We start from the raw sequence: 16,939 nt of genomic DNA, 5'->3' as shown, positions 1-16,939 counted from the left end.
ACCACATTCCAGCCTTTGGTTAAAACATCGACAAAAAAGCTTTATCCTAGAGGTGAGATGAGATTGACAGCCCTTGACCTCAAGGCTGCATTCGACCCAGTGTGGCATCAAGGTGCTTTGATTAGATTCCAGGATGTAATTTACTACTGTGTAAATTATTCTCTATATAAATCACAACGATCCTCTGGATTAGGTTCCAGTCTGTAATTCGTTTCCGAGTATGTTATTCTATATACAAACTATCCCGAACCCCTCAATTAGATTATAGGCTGTATTACACACTCAGTTTTCTGTTATACTGGATGTAATCATCCTGATTCCCTCGATCAAAGTTCCGTCTGTAGCTCACTTCTGATTGTGTTATTCTGCAAGTTAACAAACTGGCAGACTGGAATCTAATCTTGATTAGATTCCAGTCTGCCAGTTTGTTAACTTGCAGAATAACACAATATAAAACCCTTCATTGAATCGAGCTACTTTTCAGAAAATTTCCATGTTTATTAAATTTGAACTTTTTTCAGCGACCAATCTATAATCGCTCTGTCGAATGTAGAATCACGGTCTTCCATGGCATATATTTTACCCAACATGGCATGCGAATGTGATCGCACCCCATTCTACATGCAGGACTCCCACGAGCACGCGCAATGCGCGCTTATAGGCACATGGGCTGGAGTTGGGAACATGCGCACTGATGGTCCAGAAGCCGGAAGGGAGAATGATGTCAATTTCGGTCCAACACTGACAGTGATGGATCCGAGAAACTCCTCTCACAGATTCGATTAGATTACCTACAGTGTGGAAACAGGCGATTCGGCCCAACACCACCCCTCCGAAGAGCAACCCACCCAGACCCATTCCCCTACATTTACCCCTGGCTAATCCACCTCACACTCTGGGCAATTTAGCATGGCCAATTCACCTAACCTGCACAGTTTTGGAGTGTGGGATGAAACCGGAGCACCCGGAGGAAACCCACGCAGACACGGGGAGAATGTGCAAACTCCACACAGACAGTTGCCCGAGGCGGGAACCACCGCCCGAGCCACCGTGCCGCCCTAATGGGCGGGGGGCATTTACAAGCTTTTCCTCGTGTAATGTTTGAATGTTTGACTGGAGTCATGTGGTGAGTCTTTCTGACCTCTGTCTCATTCACATGATAATTTTGGTGTTTGTAGTTTACTGCGACTGTTTAGCTGCACTCCTCAATCTTACTCATACATGGGACCTGAACGTCTTTAGCATCTATTTGCAATACCTAATTGTGCTATTCTGAGTTCCAGACTTCAGACCATTGGAGTTGGATTCTAGAGTGTAGTGCTGGAAAAACACAGCAGGTCAGGCAGCATCCGAGGAGCAGGAAAATCGATGTTTTGGCAAAAGCCCTTCATCAGGAAACACTGGGGTTCGATGTCAGTTTGAATGAGAATGTTGGGCATTTCCTGAGCTCCTTGAGTTCAGAGGTTTAGAGCTGGAGAAGATGATAGAGATAGCGAGGGACAAGACTATGAGCAAAGATTAACATTTTATAATGGATCTGCTGCATCACCAGGAACCTGTGTGCGTCAGCAGGCATAGCAATCATAGATTAAATGAACTTGGTGTGAGGAAGGTGAGAAGCAGCCGTGATCTGGAACGAAAGGAGGTTACTGGACCTGAAATGTTGACTGTACTGTCTGTCCATTGATGCTACCAGACCTACTGAGGTTCTCCTGCAATTTTGTTTTTGTTTCTGTTTCAGATTTCCAGCATCCATAGTCATTTGTTTCTTGTTTAGCGATTTGGATGACCTCAGATTTATGGGGAGTAGAATGTTTCAGGCCTTCAGGTGTGTGACAGAAGAATCAAACTCAAGAGGTGACAAAGACATCGTGTAATTTTCAGAAGCAGATGAACTGAGGTGGGGCAGGGTCAGAAATTATTCCTGAGATTTGAAGAGGTGATCCCAATGAAAGTGTGGACATGCAGCTGGTCGCTCATCTGAGAGGTAAAGCATTTACCAAGCTTTCAAGCGGCTACTTCAGCCTCACACATTTGGCATGAGGATAGATGGAAGTGGTGCTGGAGAGTGGTGTTTGCAGTGTGATCTGGACATAATGGATTTGAACTTCTCATTATTTAATTGTGCAAGAGTTCCAAGTATTTAGAATTGGGTGTTGGACAGCTGAAGGCAGTTCGGTAAGGTGTAAAAGGCCGGGGCGGGGTGGTGGGGGGAGGGGTGGTGCGGTTGGGCTGGCGGGGTGGTGGGCGGGGGGTGTCAAAGCTTCAATAGAAATCCAGCAGAACTGAGAACAGACAACACCTAGCTCTGTGGGAACGGGGAGACCAACAGAGGCAGAGAAATCAGGACCTGAAATCCAAGTTGACACCAAACTACCATGTTATCAGTGCTTTGATTTTCAACCTTCCACCAACCTTCCACCATTACCGAACTTCCCATTTGATTTGAATGTCACTTACCCTCAATATTCAGGATCCAGTCCTTGTCATCCTAAAACCACATCTCTGTAAGGAGTCTCAGATCACACTTATTTTCTTCGGTCAATTCATTCACTTTTCTTACAGTGCAGCACACATTCAGACACAGTCTTTAGTTTCAATTTTTGTGATCATTACAATCCAGCTTTGATTGGTGGGACATTTATTCCCCTTGTCCCTTTCTATTGTTCTCTGACATGCACTTTCCACATTACTACATTGCTCACCTGCCTTGGTTTGGAATTGCCCATCATGTCCAGGGATGTGCAGGTTAGATAGGTTAGCCATGGGAAATGCAGAGTTATCGTTTCATCGTAATAGAAGCAGGAGTCAGCTATTTGGCCAGTCGAGCCTGCTCCATTTCATACAGATGATGGCTGATCTATCCATCATCTCAGCTCCTCCTTCCTGCATTATTCCATTTACTCTTAATTCCCCTCCATGCAATATCCCATCCAACTGTGTCTTGAATATAATTAATGAAGCTGCCTCATCTGCTCCCTTGGGTAGAGGATTCCACAGAGTCACACGAATGACAACATGGAAAGAGACCCTTCAGTCCAATTCATCCATGTTGACCAGTTATCCTAAACAGTCTAGTCCCATTTGCTAGCACCTGGCCCATATCCCCGAAGCCCTTCCTTTCCATGTACCCATCCAGATGCCTTTTAAGTGCCGTAATTATACAAGGCTCCACGACTTCCTCAAGCAGCTAATTCCATACCTGCACCATGCTCTGCGTTAAAACGTTGTCCCTTAAGTCTCTTTTATTTCTTTCCCCTCTCACCGTTAATGTATGCCATCTAGTTCTAGACTCCCTGAATTCAGGGAAAAGATCTTGTCTGTTTATCCTATCAATGCCCCTCATGATTTTATAAACCACAATCAGGTCACCCCATAGCCTCCGATGTTCTCGGGATAACAGCCCCAATTTATTCAGCTTCTCCCGATAGCTCAAATCTTCCAACCCTGGCAACATCCTTGTAAATCTTTTCTAGCAACACATTTTCAGCCCGTATCCTATCAATGCTAATTTTGCAAACCTCCATAAAGTCACCCCTCAGCCTCCGACGCTCCAGAGAAAATAGCCCCAGCCTGTTCAATGTCAACTATATTTCACTCTGAACAAGACTCAGCTGGTTCAAGAGGTAGAGCGGGGCCGCACAGGCAGCTGCTGTATGGCTTGTTGCTCTCGGGCTATGATTCTCGCTTTGGGTTTCTTTCGACGCAGACGTACGAGAGATTCGAGGCTCAAATTCTGGACCAGCCTGCGTTTCATGACTTGTGCCAAAGTGCCCGTTTAATTTTCTCAAAAAGCACCTTCGTTAAACGAGGTTGGGCTCCCTGGAGGACCAATGGGGCAGATAGCAGGGAAGTGATATGATTGGAGATAGCGTTGAATAGGTTGACGTGAGTGGTGCAGTGTTTCAGGGATGTCAGCGATGAGGGTCGATTGGAAATTTTGGACAGCTCCCTTCGGAGAACAGAAGTTTGAAATCTGGCCCGAATGAAGCTTTCCAAGTCATGCGAAGTCTAGACAGAGAAAGTAATGTCGTCAAAATGCTCCCACGCCTGAAAGAATCGGCAGAATTTTAAAGTCATCAGGAAACGAACCAAATGTGACATGAGGAAGAACGCTTTTGTCCAGGGAGTGGTTGGAGTGAGTAAATCCCTAATTGACACTGACAAAGAGGAGGATTCATTAGACGCAAACGGGAATCCGGTGGTCATGTTTAAAGTAACAATGTGCAGAATTACATGGAGAAGGCAAGAGAATGATACAAATAGAGACTCACGTTTACTTACTGTGTTGACCCAGCAGAGCGAAGGTGGGCCGCATGGCGTCTATTCAGAGTGAAATCACAAGAGACTGCGGGAAGTCAGAAAAAGTTTATATTTACACAGCCTCCATACGTCTGCGCAACACCATATAAGACGACAGCAGTGGAGATCTTTGACATCAGTCTCGAACGTGCATGCCACGCGCCAGACGAAAGGCTGAAGGGACCTGTGGAGCGGCGCGCTGTGCGTGGGAGCAGAGTGGCGCAGCGGGAGCGTGCTGGGCCCATACCCCGAGCTCGAAGCCATCCTCTGCTATTGTTTCGAGTCCCGTTGAGCGACTTTCTTTTGTTCAGCATCTCGCTTTTCAAACGACTACCTGAGTGTCTAAATTTCTATAACAGCGCATTGTTCTTTTCCTTGCCATGTCATTTGCTTCCTAAAACTTCGGGTATCTGAGCTCAATATATCAAATCGATACACAAGTCAAATTTACACAGTTGCGCTGGCACCCTTGTGGAGCTCTGAGTTGTCTTGTCCTGTTCTCTGCCGGTGTGTCCTGATCTCGTGTGAAACCTCTTCTCTCAGATGGCAATGAACCGGTGAAGTTGAAACTCGTGATTTGCTGTTTTAGTCCCTTTCCTGCAGTAAAGAAACCAACGTCCGTGTAATGAAAGACTTCCTGCAGGATTGCTGCGTCAAGACAAATTCTGAACACCAAGCAGGCTGCACAAAAATGCACTCATATCAATTTACCTGAAGGAAGAGTCTCCGGTGTCCATTTCTCTCTGTCCCGACAGCACAGCATCTTTCTGTCTCTCCGTTAACAAGACCTTTGGATCAAGTTCAAAGTTGCCCATTTCCTACGCATGATCGTAACTGACTTATCCTGCCTCACGTAATAGTGAGAGAGAGCAGAAGAGTGAATGGGCTCTGCCTTCCACCAACGCAGTTTGTAAGTAGAAACAAAATGGTTCAATTATCCACCAGTGGAGAGAGCCCGGTCCCTGGGTACGGGACAAACACCAGCGTCCTGGGAGCAGGGAGACAGATTGAGAAGCAGATGTTCTTGAAACTCTTCGCTGCTTGTGTTTCTGGGAGCAATGTACAATGAATTTCGTACTGAGCAAGTCTCAGCTGCTTCAAGAGGTGGCTGCACCCATGGCTGGTGGCTCGTTAGTGTGGGGTATGATTCTAGCTTTGGGTCTTCGTGCATATGCAGCCGTGTGAGAGTTCCCGGGTTCCAATTCCAGGCGAACCATCGTTCCTTAAATTGACCTGAGCAAAAATGCCCAACGGCTTTTCTCAATAAAGCCGCTTCGTTAAATAAGATCGGACTGCCTGAATTAGGGACGGCGCAGAGCTGCCATTGCAGTGCACACGGCGAAGGGAATCACTTGTACAAAGTTAGAACAAGTATTGCAGATTTTTCACCCGCGCAATCCGTGTCTGAATGAATCCTCCACCTGTATTACGCTCAATTCTGAGGTTGATACTTCAGGAAGCGGGGAAGTGAAGTCATTGCAGACGGCGCTGAACAGGTTAACGTGAATGGTACCGTCCTGATGAATGTCAGCAATGAAGGGAGATTGGAAAGTTGGGGCAGCTCTCTTTGGTGAACAGAGGGCTGAAAGCTGGTCTGATTGAAGTTTTCCACGTCATGAGGGTTTTAGACAGAGGAAATAATGCAGTGAAAATGCTCCCAGGCCTGAAAGGATCAAGAACGATTTGGTAGAGATTTAAAGTCATCAGGAAAATAAGTAAAAGTGGCATTAGGAATACCGTTTTCGCACAGGAAGTGGGGCCAGTAAGTGGCTGTCTGACAGTGACAAAGAGGTAGATTCAATGGACACAGAAGGGAATTCGGTGGGCATGTTCAATGTAACAATGTGCAGATTTACAGGGAGAAGGCGACAGAATGAGACACTTATTTACATATTGTGTTGAACCAGCAGAGCTAAGGTGGGCTGCATGGCCTCAGTCTGCGCTGTCACACATTTCGTGATTCTGAGTGAAATCAGAGTTGCACCAACAGAACGTAGGAAAATTGACAACGGGTATATTCCAACAGGATACTCCATCACAGCAATGAAGGTGTTTTGACATCATTCTCGAAGGTACATGAGGCAATGCAGATTCAAAACCGAGTATCCCTTTGAATCACGGAGTAATTTGTTTACAGTTATTCAGTTGAGGTGAGCGGAGATGCGCATTGGGAACCACTCCAGTTGATAGGTCGAAGCCGGTTTCTCCTGTGTGATAGTCCCACCAGCACTCCAATTTGCTGTGCTTCCAGTCAGTAGATGCAGATCACTATCCCATACTGATACACGGGCCACGATGACCCAGCTGTGGTGACAAGCTTGTGAATGTCTGAGTGCTCTTCTCCTGTTCTCTGTCTGGCTGCTATGATCCGAATCATCAAACCTCTCTTCTCCGAGATAGGAATAAACTGGTGAAGGTGAAACACATCAGTTGCGGTGTGTCCCATGCGCAGGAGGCCCTGCAGTAATTCCCCACGCTGTTTCACACAGCAGCATCCTCTCGGTGAATTACACTTGGCAAAAAAATCGATTGAACCAAATCAGTGTCCGCCATTGGATTTTACTGACACCGTTTATAAAATTCAGGCTCACCGTTAATGTGGAGAGGGGCCGTCAGACTGTAGTTTCCGCTCCTTCTGTTGAATAACGATAATTTTAACTGTGTCCAGTGAGAGGAAAGGATTTGCTGTTGGTGGGAAACATTTCTATCTGAACTCGCTGTCACTCTCCTGATCGATAGAAACATAAAGCTGGGAGTCTCTGGATTATGTTGTTAAAGCGTTGGTATTATGTTGTTCACACCGCGCTGTCACCAACTAAACGAGGCAGCTGCCCAGAGAGAGGTGGCTGTGTTCAAATCCCGTGATGAACTGGGGGAGCTGAGCATTTCCCCAAACAATGGGCACTCCACCTCCCTGACACAGTGTTCACAAATCAAACTCACAGCAAAGCTTCACGTGTGATCGAAAGTTTCCAGAAAGAAGACTTGGCTCAACAGATATCCGGAGTGAACGTACTCATTTCTTGATTTGCAGTGTAAGACGTTGGTTATCGGGAGCTTGATGGGATTTGAACACACAACTTCCTAATCTGGAGTCAGACGCACGACCGTTGCGTCACAAACTCACAGCCCAGGGCATGGCTGGAACACTACAGCAAACCTGAGACAGAGATGTTGGCCCGGGAACAGTGTGGGGTGTGGAATTGGCAGGCAACTGGAAGCTCAGGGTCTTTTTGCGGGCAGAACGTAGATGTTCTGTGCAGCAGTCACCCAGTTTATGCTTCGTTTTCCCCAATGAAGATGAGACCACATTATGAGCAACAAATGCAGTAGATTGGGTTGTAGGAAGAGCAGGTAAAGTGCTGCTTCACTTGGAAAGTAAGGTTGGGTCCTTGGATAGTGAGGGAGCAGGTAAATGGGCTGGTGTCACACATTCAGCAGTTGCAAGGTAATGTGCCATTGGGTGGGAATGGGGTTAGGGTTGATGGGAATGAAGGAAGAGTTGACCCAAGGTATAACTCCTGCACATTTACTTATCCGCCAAATACAGAAATTTGTTAAGTGTGTACAAGGAAATTTTCTAATTCACAATCAGGATGTACATACTGGCGAGGGTGCAAAAGCTAAGGGCCGGCAACCATAATTCTATTAACATTACAATAGTGATTGAAAATAATATATCAGATCTAAAGGTTGAAGTTCTAAATTGGAGGAAGACGCAGGTATGAGGCAAGATCTTTCAAAACCTGATTGGGGGCAGATGTTCGCAGGTTAAAGGACTGCTGGAAAAAGGGAAGCCTTCAAATATGAGATAAGAAGAGTCCAGACACAGTATATTCCTGTTAGGGTGAAAGGAAAGGCTGGTAGGTGTAGGGAATGCTGGATGGCTAGAGAATTTGAGATTTTGGTTAAGATAAAGAAGGATGCATACGTCAGGTATCGACAGAGAGATCGAGTGAATCTTTAGAGTATAAAGGCAGTACGAGTATACTTAAGAGAGAAATCATGAGGGCAAAAAGGGGACATGAGATAGCTTTGGCAAATAGAGTTAAGGAAAACCCAAAGGGTTTTTATAAATACGGTAAGGACAAAAGGATAGCAAGGGAGAGAATAGGGCCTCTCAAAGATCAGCAAGGTGGCCTTTGTGTGGAGCTGTTGTACATCGGGTGGGGGTTGGGGGGTCGTGGATACTGAACGGATATTATGTATCAGTGTTTTCTGTGGAGAAGAGCATTGAAGATATAGAATGTGAGAAAGTAGATGGTGAAATGTTGAAAAAATGTCCATATTACAGATGATAAATTGCTGGATATCTTGAAATGCAGAAAAGTGGATAAATCCCAAGGACCTGATCAGGAGTACCCCAGAACTCTATGGGAAACTGGGGAAGTGATTGCTAGGCCTCTCAATGAGATATTTGTATCATCAATAGTCACAGGTGAGGTGCCGGAAGGCTAGAGGGTGGTTAAGGTGGTGCCACTATTTAAGAAAGGTGGTAAGGAAAAGCCAGGGAACTATAGACCGGTGAGGCAGACATCCGTGACGGGCAAGTTTTTGGAGAGAATCCTGAAAGATAGGATTTACATGTAATTGGAAAGGAAAGAATTGGTTAAGGATAGTCAGCATGGCTTTATGCTTGGGAAATCATGTCTCCCGAACATGATTGAGTTTTTTGAAGAAATACAAAGTGGAATGATGGGTGCAGAGCGATGGACGTGATCTCTATGGACTTCAGGAAGGCGTTCATCAAGTTTCCTCATGGGAGACTGGTGAGCAAGGTTTAATCTCATGGCATGCAGGGACAACTAGCTATTTGGATACAGAACTGGCTAGGAGAAATAAGACAGAGGGTGGTGATGGAGGGTTGCTTTTCAGACTGAAGGCCTGTGACCAATGGTGTATCACAAGGATCGATGTTGGGACCACTACTTTTTGTCATTTATATGAATGATTTGGATGTAAACGGAGGAGGTATAGTTAGTAAGTTTGTAGATGACACCAAAATTGGAGGTGTAGGGGACAGCAAAGAAGGTTACCTCAGATTACAACGGGACCTTGATCAGATGGGCCAATGGGCTGAGAAGTGGCAGATGGAGGTCAATGCAGATAAATATGAGGTGCTGAATTTAGAAAAAACAAATCAGAGCAGGACTTTTACACTTCATGGTAAGTTCCTTGGAAGTGCTGCTGAGCAAAGAAAACTTGGTTTTCAGGTTGATAGTTCCTTAAAAGTAGAGACGCAGGCAGATTGGATAGTAAAGAAGGCGTTTGCTGTGCTTTCCTTTGTTGGTCAGAGCATCGAGGATAGATGTTGGGAGCTTATGTTGTCACTGTACAGAACATTGGTCAGGCCACGTTTGGAATATTGCATGTAATTTTGGTCTGCTTCCTATCGGAAAGATGTTGTGAAACTAGAAAAGGTTCAGAAAAGATTTACAAGGATGTTGCCAGGGTTGGAGGGTTGAGCGAAAGGGCGAGGCTGAATAAGACTGTTTTCTCTGGAGCGTCGGAGGCTAAGGGGTGACCTTATAGAGGTTTATAAAATCATGAGGGATATGGATAGGGCAAATGGGCAAGTTTTTTTCCCTGGGATTGGGGAGTCCAGAACTAGAGCGCATAGTTTTAGGGAGGGGAGGGGAAAGATATAGAAGGGACTTAAGGGGCAACCTTTTCCCGCAGAGGGTGATGCATGTACGGCATGAGCTGCCGGAGGTAAGTGATGGAGGCTGTATAATTACAGCATTAAAAATGCATCTGGATGTGTATATGAATAGGAAGGTTTTATGGGGATATGCTGGCATATGGGACGAGATTAGGTTAGGATATCTGGGCTGCAAGGACAAGTTGGGCCGAAGGGTCTGTTTCCGTGCTGTACATCTGTGTCACTCTGTGAGACTCCATGGGATTCTCTCAGACAAAGTGAGGACTGCAGATGCTGGAGATCAGAGCTGAAAATGTGTTGCTGGAAAAGCGCAGCAGGTCAGGCAGCATCCAAGGAGCAGGAGAATCGACGTTTCGGGCATGAGCCCTTCTTCAGGTATTTTTAGCTATAAACTATAAACATTCCATTAGTTAAATATTGTGAAGTGTGAACCGACTGTTTTCGTCCCCAAGTTCGACCTGAGCTCCCCCATCCCCCATCCAAGGAACTCTGTTGACAGCCTTCATGTCACATTTAAAACTAGGATCAATAGATTCGTTGTCAGTCGGGGGATGAACAGTTACAGGAAAAGGGCAGGAAAATGCATGTGGAGAATGTCAGATCAGCCACAATCCTATTGAATGGAGAAGCAGGCTCAAGGGGTTGAATGGCATTTTCCTGTTCCTATTTCTTATGGTTCCCGAGCCCTTACTTCTGAAACAGCGTCCTGGCTTCAGTATGTGCCATTACTGAGAGTGCTGATGTTCCCTTGTGTAATATCAACAACTTAGCAGCTGCTGAAACCTCTTGCTCCTTTGTTACCTCTAAACACAATAAGCCAATGTGTTCAGGGGAGGTGATGGCCGACTTTATTGTCACCAGACTATTCACCCAGGTAATGTTCTGGGGACCTGGGTTCAAAACCTGCCACGGCAGATGGTGGAATCTGCATTCAATATAAATCTGGAATTAAGAGTCTAATAATAAAACTGTTGTGGTTTGTCGTAAAAACGTATCTGGTTTCCTGCTGCGAAACGTGATCTGATCTGATCTACATGTGATTTCAGATCCACTGTCAGCTGATTGAATCTTCACTGCCCTTTCAGTCAATTCTGAAAGCTAACCTTTTTTAACTATGATGTTGCCAGAATGATTTATAGACGGCATAGGCTGGGACTTTTTTTGACTGGCGAGTAGAAGTTTGAGGGTGGAGGTTATGGAGGTTTATGAAGTCATGAGGGATAAAGATAAGTTGAATAATCATTGTCTTTTCCCGAAGGGTAGGGACATTTAAAATTTGGGAGTATATTTTTAAGATGAGAGGGAAAAGATTTTAAAAGGACAGAAGGGGGCAACGATTTTTACATTGAAGGTGGTTCGTGTGTAGAATGAACTGTCAGAGGAAGTGCTGGATGCAGGTCATGTTACAATATTTAAAATTATTTGGATAAGTACATATCAGTCAAACACAGGCAGGTGGGTCTAATCTTCCCCCAGATATTCAAAGGGACAGCCAGTCAGAGGGGGGCAGGGCCACGCCTATCGTTGTTGTGTGGCATGTGTGACAGCTGCAACAAGACGCCCCAACTCCTGTGCTCAATGCTCTGACCAATGAAAGCAAGCATGCCAAAAGCCTTCTTCACCACCCTGCCTACCCACGACTCCATTTTCTAGAAGCTAATAACCCGCAACCCTAGATCGCTCTCAGTTCTGGTCCCCTTGGTGTTCTGACTTCTGACTTCTTCAACTCTGGATTTATGTTGAACTTGATGGGATACTTTGTCCAACTCAGCATTTGTAAACAGTATCGCTCGGAGGGATTCATTTGAAACTTTTGAGGAGGTGAGCTCAACAAGATTGAACTATTCAAAGTTACTTGGACTCTATTTTAAAGTTACATCAGGACCAGTAGTCAGAGACACATACAGCATGGAAACAGACCCTTTGATCCAACTTGTCCATGCTGACCTGATAACCTAAATTAATCTAGTCCCATTTGACAACACCTGACCCATATACTCTGGCAGCTCATTTCATATATATACCACCCTCTGCATGAGGAACTTGTCCATTTAATATATTTTGCCTCTTACCCTAAACCTCTGCCCTCTAGTTCTGGACTCCCCCAGCCCAGGGAAAACACTTTGTCTATTACCCTGTCCATACCCCTCATGATTTTGTAACCTCTATTAGGTCACTCCTCTGCCTCTGATGATCCAGTGAAAACAGTCCCAGCCTATGCAGCCTCTCCCTGTAGCTCAAATCCTCCAAACCCCAGCAACATTCCCGTAAATCGTTTCTCATAGAGTAGTCAACGTTTCAGTCCTGAAGAAGGGTTAATACCCAAAACGCTGACTACTCCACATCCTGGTGCTGCCTGGCTTGCTGTATTCTCCCAACCTCCTGCTTCGGCATGCAGTATGTAGTGGCTTAGTGTTTACCACTGCATCCTCATAGTGCCGGGGGCCCAGGTTTGATTGCAGCCTTGGGTGACTGTATGTGAGGAGTTTGCACTTTCTCCCAGCGTCTGCGTGGGTTTTCTCTGGGTGATAATGTTTTCTTCCATACACCAAAGATGTGCATGTCTTTGGCCATGCTTCCTTGCCCGTAGAGGTAGGTACATTAGTCAGAGGGAAATGGGTCTGGATGGGTTACTCTTCGGAGGGTCGATGTGGACTTGTTGGGACAAATGGCCTGTTTTCACACTGAAGCTAATCTCATCTGCGCTACTTTTGTCACTGACGAATGACAGAGTAGACCCGACGGGCCGAATGGCTTAACTTCTGCTCCGATGGTCTTGCGGTCTTCGGTTTCTCTGGATCATTTCATTTGGCAATGAGCAGTACCAGGCTCATTGAGCAGCACTGTTCACTGAAAGCAAAGCTCAAAGTATGGTTGAACTCCTACAATGTGGAAACAGGTCCTTCAGCCCAACAAATCTGCACTGATCTTCTGAAGAGTAACCCAGTCAGATCCATTTTCCTACCCTCCCTAAATTGCACACAGACCCCAAAGGGTGGAATTATTCCTGGGTTCCTGGTGCCATGAGGCAGCAGTGCAACTCTGAGCCACCATGGGGTTGTGGTTGTGGGGTGTAGGGGACACAATTGCAGTCCAGCAGAAAACAAAACAACCCATCTACTCTCCCACTGCACCCACTGTCAGGACTGGCAGGATGTTCAGTCCTGGGGGGTGACCCAAGGCAACGTCACCCGTGGGTTCTGATTGCTGGGAGCGTTGGTGTCCCCGCTGGTGCTTCCGCAAGTTGCAGGAAAATATGAACCTCTTCCCACACTCGGGCGAGCTGAAGGGCCTCTTCCCAGTGTGGACACACTGGTGCTTCAGCAGGGCGGAGGAATTGCGGAAGGCCTTCCCGCACTCAGGGCAGCAGAATGGCCTCCCCCCCTCCGACACCGCCCTCCGCCCCCACACCCCTCCCCCCGGGTGGATCGGTTGGTGCTTCAGCAGTGTGGAGGAGCGGGTAAAGCCCTTCCCACACCCCGGGCAGGACAACGGCTTCTCCCCAGTGTGGACGGACTAGTTTCTTAGCAGGGCTGAGGAATTGCTGAAGGCCTTCCTGCACTTAGGGCAACTGAGCGACATCTCCTCGATGTGGACCTATCAATGGGCCATCACGTCGGAAGAAAGAGCAAAGCCCTCCCTGAGCTCGGGGCAGAAGAACAGCCTTCCCCAGTGTGGACCAACTGGTGCGTCAGCAGGGCAGAGGCCTTCCCGCACTCAGGGGAGCAGAAGGGCTTCTTCCCCTCTGTTTGCCCATTACTGCTTCAGAACCCTTTCAAATTTCACAATATCGTTCTGAGAGGAGGGAGACCAGAATTGCACACAATATTCCAAAAGTGATCTAACCAATGTCCTGTACAGCCACAATATAACTTCCCAACTCCAATACTCAGTCAGAAGATTGCAAAAGCTTTCAAAACCCACAAAAAACAAACAGGAAAGAATGGAGGGAAAAATCGAATGTTTGAGAGTCAGCTTGGAAGCATCTATGAGAAATCGGCGGACTGGGTTTATTGGGTACCCATTCTCCTTAAATACACTATATACGTGTTTCTCTTCTGTTCTTCATAGTTTCTCTGTGCTGCAGTGTGTAGTGGCTGGTTGAAATAATGTCCTGATGCAGCTTCGTTTGTGTGTGTTGGGATGATTGCTTCTGTGGTTAAGTATTTGGTTTGTGTGTGTTGTTTTTCTGTAGATGCTAGTTTGAAGCTCCCTATTGACTGTTTGCTCTACTGTGACATCAAGGAATGGCACTTTGTTGTTGTTCTCCTTCTCTTCAAACCAGGAGCCCCCCTCAGGCCATAGTCTCACTACTTGGAACACCAATATACAGACTTGTCAAACGCCTCCGTAGAAGGCTAAAACACCAAGTCGAAGATTCACACAACTCTATTTACTCCATCCAAGAATTCCTGAACACCAAAGACACTAAGATCGAAGAGAATGGAATAATGATGTCCTTTGACATAACAGCCTTGTTCAATCCATTAACATCAACGTAGCCAAAGAAAACTGAAGACACTACTCGAACAACCAAAGACACAAACACAGCATCAACTTCATCAGCAAAGATAGCACTGTCAACTTCATGGAACTGTGCCTTACCACCCACTTCATATTCAGTAACAAGCCCTACAAACAAATCAACGAAACACCCATGGAACCACCAATATCAGTATTCCTAGCAGAAGCAATAATGCAGAGACTCGAACAAACAGCCCTTTCGACGATCCAACCCAAACTTTGGGTCCGCTACAGCAATGACACTTTTGTCATCAAAAAATGAAACATTTAGAGGAAACCTACAACACCATCAACAATATCCTGACTGGCATAAAATTCACAAAAGAGGAGAACAACAACAAAGTGCCATTTCTACATGTCACAGTAGAGTGAACAGTCAATGGTAAATTCAAAACAGCGTCTACAGGAAAACAACGCACGCGAACCAAGAACTTAACTATAGAAGCAATCATCCCTACACATGCAAACAAATCTGAATCAGCACACGATTTCAACGAGCCACGACACACAGCTGCACCGAGGAACTACGAAGATCAACAAACCGAGTATTTTAGAAGCACGGGCAACCGATGAAACCCCAGAAAATTGCTTCCCTGACCGGGAATCGAACCCGGGCCACGGCGGTGAAAGCGCCGAATCCTAACCACTAGACCACCAGGGAGACACAGGCAAATGCTGACAGCTCTATGAAAAGTTTCTTCCCTGCCCGGAAATCAAATCTGGGCCACGGTCGTGAGAAGGCGTTCACCTGTGTATCCAACAATGTCATTTCTTGTATCCATTGCTCCTGATGCGGTCTCCTCTACATTGGGGAGACTGGAGACTCCTCGCAGAGTCAAGTCACAGCGCTTGAGGGAACATCTCCAGGACACCCGCACCAATCAACCTCATCGCCCTCTGACCCAACAGTTCAAACCCCTCCCACTCTGCCGAGGACATGCAGGTCCTGGGCATCCTCCATCGCCGCTCCATCACCACCCGATGCCTGGGGGATGAACGCCTCATCTTCTGCTTCAGATAAAGTCAACCACAAGCCATCAATGCAGACTTCTACAGTTTCCACATTTCCCCTTCCCCGCTCCTTACCTCAGTTCCAATCTTCCAGCTCAGCGCTGTCCTTATGACCTGTCGGACCTGCCAATCTCCCTTCTCACCTATCTGCTCCACCCTCCTCTCTGACCTATCACCTCCATCCCCACCCCCATTCACCTATTGTACTCTTTGCTACCTTTGGCCCAGCAACACCCGATTTATCTCTCCACCCTGGACGCGTCCTGCCTTAATTCCTGATGAAGGCCTTTTACCCGAAACGTCGATTTTACTGCTCCTCGGAAGCTGTCTGACCTGCTGTGCTTTTCCAGCACCACTCTGATCTAAACTCTGTTTTCCAGCATCTGCAGTCCTCACTTTTGACTCACCAATAAACTCAGTGTGACGATTTCACATCAACAAACTGACACAAGCAGACACAACGTCGGCAGAAACCCGAGCACATTCCTTTACAAGAAAGACATCTGTGAAATGATGTCAAGACAACTCAATCCTCTCAGCATCATGGTCGCCCACAAACCTACCAACACACTTAAACATCGGCTAATGAACCTGAAATACCCGATACAAACAACCAGCAAACGAATGTTATTTTAAAAATACCATACAAGGAAATATATACATGAACTCTGCCACACAGGTCTCTGAGGCAAGAAATGCTGGGATGAGATAATGAAGATTATTTCAGCCAAGACGAATCGGCACTGACTGGACAGCCATTTAAAATCAACGCTGTCAGCCCAGGATGGAAGACCCGAAGGGATGAACAGTTTTCTTATTTCCTGAAGATTTACAAAGCTGAGATTGGGTTTTGGTGCTTGTTCCCTTTCCACTCCCAGGAGCCGCAGTGGTTGGGGCGGTGAGTTGGGGAAAGTGAAATGTGCCCGTGAGCAGTGTGTGGGTCTCTTTCAGCTTCCCCTCCTCTGACAGCGCTGTGACGGGACTCTGATGTTCTCAGGGACATTTACTGACGCGAGACAGTGAAAGGAGTCTCGTTCCTGCAGATAGGGAATTCAAACCGTATGCCGGCTTCAGGACAACGAGAAGATTAATTGGGGTGTGTGAAGAAGCTGTGAGCTGCATTTCAAACAGGTAGGTGGAGTCAGATGCATCATCCATTGCACCCCGGGCCTGTGCGTATCTAACGCCACCATGCTGCAGAGTTCTGACGTTAACACGGACATGCGCAGCAATGGGAACATTCACAAGGTGAACAACCAAAGATAATCACCGTCACTGATTCCCTTCCACAGGCCCAACTTTGTGAAGCAGTATCTTTCACTGGCAAAGGAAACACCCTTGTCCTCAGGTGCCTGCTTCATTTCGATCACGATTTCAAGCACCTCACTGTTCTAGTCTCATTTCCAAACACTTTGCTCATAGCCTCAAAAGAAGCTCTGC

At 46.4% G+C, this 16,939-nt stretch overlaps 1 non-coding gene across 1 annotated transcript; it reads right to left on the bottom strand.

Moving 5' to 3' along the window:
- Positions 1-15,077: 15,077 nt before the first annotated feature.
- trnae-uuc (transfer RNA glutamic acid (anticodon UUC)) lies at positions 15,078-15,149 on the bottom strand. Its single transcript has one exon. It is a non-coding gene; the product is annotated as a tRNA-Glu (tRNA).
- Between the last annotated feature and the right edge of the window lie 1,790 nt (positions 15,150-16,939).

The sequence above is a fragment of the Chiloscyllium punctatum genome, chromosome 36 (assembly GCF_047496795.1).
Source record: "Chiloscyllium punctatum isolate Juve2018m chromosome 36, sChiPun1.3, whole genome shotgun sequence".
Classification (NCBI taxonomy): domain Eukaryota; kingdom Metazoa; phylum Chordata; class Chondrichthyes; order Orectolobiformes; family Hemiscylliidae; genus Chiloscyllium; species Chiloscyllium punctatum.
Note: the sequence above shows the minus strand (reverse complement) of the source record. Positions and strands in the feature narration are given on the sequence as shown.